The sequence below is a fragment of the Epinephelus moara genome, chromosome 12, assembly GCF_006386435.1.
Source record: "Epinephelus moara isolate mb chromosome 12, YSFRI_EMoa_1.0, whole genome shotgun sequence".
Classification (NCBI taxonomy): Eukaryota; Metazoa; Chordata; class Actinopteri; order Perciformes; family Serranidae; genus Epinephelus; species Epinephelus moara.
In genome coordinates, this window is record NC_065517.1 from 14,528,752 (window position 1) to 14,532,914 (window position 4,163).

Sequence of the window (4,163 nt, forward strand, 5' to 3'; positions counted from 1 at the left end):
GTCTCCCATTCATTGTCTATGGAGCAGCTCCAGACTTTATATTGTATGACATTACAAGTTTGAGTCTTTGGGCTTATTTATGCTCAACATTACATACAGATGGGCGGCACGGTGGTGTGGTGGTTAGCACTGTCGCCTCACAGCAAGAGGGTTGCCGGTTCGATCCCGGGTGTGGGAGCCCTTCTGTGCGGAGTTTGCATGTTCTCCCCGTGTCTGCGTGGGTTCTCTCCGGGCACTCCGGCTTCCTCCCACAGTCCAAAGACATGCAGATTGGGGACTAGGTTAACTGATAACTCTAAATTGTCCATAGGTGTGAATGTGAGCATGAATGGTTGTTTGTCTCTATGTGTCAGCCCTGCGACAGTCTGGCGACCTGTCCAGGGTGTACCCTGCCTCTCGCCCGATGTCAGCTGGGATAGGCTCCAGCCCCCCCGCGACCCTGAAGCGGTTAGAAGATGAATGAATGAATGAATTACATACAGATGAAACGGAGCAGAACCACTGGAGATCTTGGAGACAATGTAGCATAGTTCAAGCGAGATATGACCGTAGGAGACAACGAAGAAATTTAAACAATGGTGGAACAAGCGAATCGGTAATATAGTGAGAAGAATTCTCCATCCACATGTTGAGAAGTATCAGGGCCGTAATAGACTTGCCGTTTGATCAAACATATGCGTACACAATGTGCCGTGTCTGTGTATTAGTCTCTTACACAGACGCCGATGACGTCAGCACGCTGGCTGACTCTGTCGTCTGTGGACATTCCCATAGGAAAGTTGTAATAGAACTAGCGCTGGCTCCCAGTGGCAGTGATGTGATTGGATCCAAATCCGTGTACTTCCATACTTCCTCGACCAACGGCTGATTAGCTTTGCCTTACACCCGCCTACACCGGAATTGCTGTTCCCTGAATTGTTGTCCGTTGTACAACAGAAAAGGAAGTGTTCAGTGCATCGCAAGAAGAGATTAAAATGGATATGATTTCATTTGATTCAGCTATATTGCAGAGCTGCAACGTCCACAAGATAGGAGAAATTAAGGATTTACAGCGTGCCATACTTATGGCAACGCCGTCACGTGGTCTGGATATCCCCGCCCATTTCTATTACAAAACAAAAGACGAATGTCCCCAGACTCCCATTCCGAAGTAAGGGAGGCTGGTCACGTGAGAATATGTGTGTATACTTGCTGCAGCACTACGCAGCCAAAACACACAATACTGGCGGTCTCCCCTTGGGGCAGACAACAGAAATATAACCCGGAAATTGGGTAGTGCATGCCGGGTGTTGTAAACAAACATGGATGCCCTTGATATGCTTGATGAAGAAGAAGATCTATGTCACTATGTAACGGCGTTAAAACATCATAGAGATGCGGGTAGTTCTGCACCAGGTCTGCCAGCCTCTCTTCAAAAGTTTCCGCCATTGCTCTGACAGCGACCCCATCTGGTCTGATCTCATGGTCACCGTGTTCATTCGCGTGAGCACCTCTAGCGGTCATGTCAATATTGCATCTCGAGCACGCGTCACAGTACCTCGCGTTGAGATGTGCGGCTGTCGCATCAAATGAATGCAGATCACGCATGGCAGCCGTGATGCGGTCGCATTGCCATTGTTTGCAGCAAGTATATTACTGGCCTAAAACGTTAACGGCTACACAGACTACTGCTGTCTACAACATAGCCTCCGTTTACAGGTACAGTATTACAACTTCCTCCACTGTAGCCTCATTTGTTGTCGTGTGAAACTTTTGACTCTGCCCTCTTGTGCCATTTATAGGCTTACATATATTTTGTTACATATAGGGAGTATAAATAGGCTTTTACTTCTCTGGTGTCTAGCTTTGAGAGAGAGTATCTTATGTTCACATATATTGATTGAACTTTCCTAGGCCAATAGAAAATAACACACACACAGTGGAATTCTTGATTTAGGTGGTGTTTCCCATTAAGCTACATTTTTATACTAGTTTAGTTATACCGATATAGCCTAAGCTTTAACAGCGAGCAAAAATACAAACTAAAATTCTGTAAATAGTGCAAGCAAATTCACTGGAAATTCTTGCTTTTCAGTTTTACAGCTGTACCTCTTCCTGCTTTTCCCTCTTGATTCCCTTCATCCTTTTTTCTTTCCTTCATTACAGACCTTTTTCTTTATGCATCCCTCTGTTTGTCCTTGTAACCTTGAGCTAAAATAATTTGCCAAATGTTCGTTTTTTGTACACTTTATGTACTTAATGTCCGACTGTCCACAGTGAGACTGTGAAAATGTTACTTTTACAAGTCTCTTGTATTGTATGCAGTGTCAGACAGGATGTGGGAGCCAGTGTGAGGATGCAGTGTAACAAACAGTTCCATTAACTTCCACTCTGTCGAACAAGCTATTAAACCTCAACAGAGTGAAAGTGGAACATCTTTGTTTTGTCTCACTGCGCTGACCATCTGCAATCCACTGAGACTTGTTAAGTTTGTGTTGCGCTCCCTGCATCGATGCAAAGCAGCAGGAGAATGCTAGAAACCAAAAGATGCAAGAGCGGAGACACAAACAGCAGAGAAAAAAGGAAGGGAGGAGGTGACGACAAACCCACAGAGGGGAGCTGACTTTCACAGATGTTTGTGGAGCTCTTGTTTGGGCAGAGTGGCTATTGACAGGCGTCTGGAAATGGCATCAGCGGCTGCGGTGGAGAATTCTTTTCTAAACGTGGTTTCTTAAAACAGCTGCAGGGCTGTTTCGGGTTGACGCATGTTAACATTATAACTGGGCTGGAATAATCTGGTGAGCACGTACTGGGAATCTGGATTATGAAAAGCAAACATGGTGAAGATGGCAGGTTACTTTAGCATAAGAACATGTTAATCTTCACAGTGCAGATGCCTGATTTAATGTGGGAGATGAAGTTACCATTTTTGGCTGTGAGGCTCTAATGATTTACTTTCCTTTCAATGTATGACTTCATTCCAAAACCTTTTATATGAATTCAAATATAAAAATGCATTATCTCTTGATTATATACAGGCCTTTTTAAGTGTAAGCCAAATGAAGCCAAATTTTAGCTCATATTCAACCATTAATGAGATTTTTGCTGGTGATTAAAATGCATGAAAAGGAAAAAAAGACTGAGTGCAACTCTAAATAATTTACTAAAATCAGTCATCACCAGAATAAACACTTAAACATAAATCCTAAACACTACAGGAGTCACATGATTCAAACTTGAGTCAGACTTGAGTCACAAATCAATTTGGCAAAATCAAAAAAGACTTAACACTAATCACTTGGACTTGAGCCTGTTTATTTGAAAATACTTGACTCCTTCCCCCAAGCCCAAATATTTAAAAGTATGTTATGGAAAAAAAATAGCCACACATCAGTTAATTACCCTTCATTCACTGAACCAACTAATGTTAAACACAATTAATTCCCAGCAAGTCAACACTTTCCTGATCCACTTAGTTTGAACTAATCCAACAGCATCCAGCCAAGTTGCAGGAGAGAACCATGAAAATCTAGTGTTACGTTACTGAGCGCCAGTTGAAATAATTTAGAATATTATAATAATATTCATAAGTTAATTTTATTTATGTACTTGCAGTACGCAAGACGTGCAAGTTGAAAATTACAGATGGTGACGACTTGACAGCTTCCAACAAATCAATACATTCTCACTCGGACCTTGTAACATATTGTTGTTTGGTCATGGACCCTCACATCCAGATACAATGTGCAAGGTACCCTGGGTGCATTGGTTGTTGACGTTCTGGGATGTCATGTCAAGTTCTGCCTGTTACATGCATTGTCTTCTTTGAATATACACCTGTGTTTTCACAGGACATTTACACACAGTCTCTTTCAAAATAAACACACTACATTGGTACAACACAGCGAATTTAGGGTTTTTCTTCTCCAATAACTAAAGTACATGGTTAGGTTTAGGCAACAAAAACACATGGTTAGGTTTAGGCAACAAAAGTACGTGGTTAGGTTTAGGCAACAAAAACACATGGTTAGGTTTAGGCAACAAAAGTATGTGGTTAGGTTTAGGCAACAAAAGTATGCGGTTAGGTTTAGGCAACAAAAACACATGGTTAGGTTTAGGCAACAAAAGTATGCGGTTAGGTTTAGGCAACAAAAACACATGGTTAGGTTTAGGCAACAAAAACA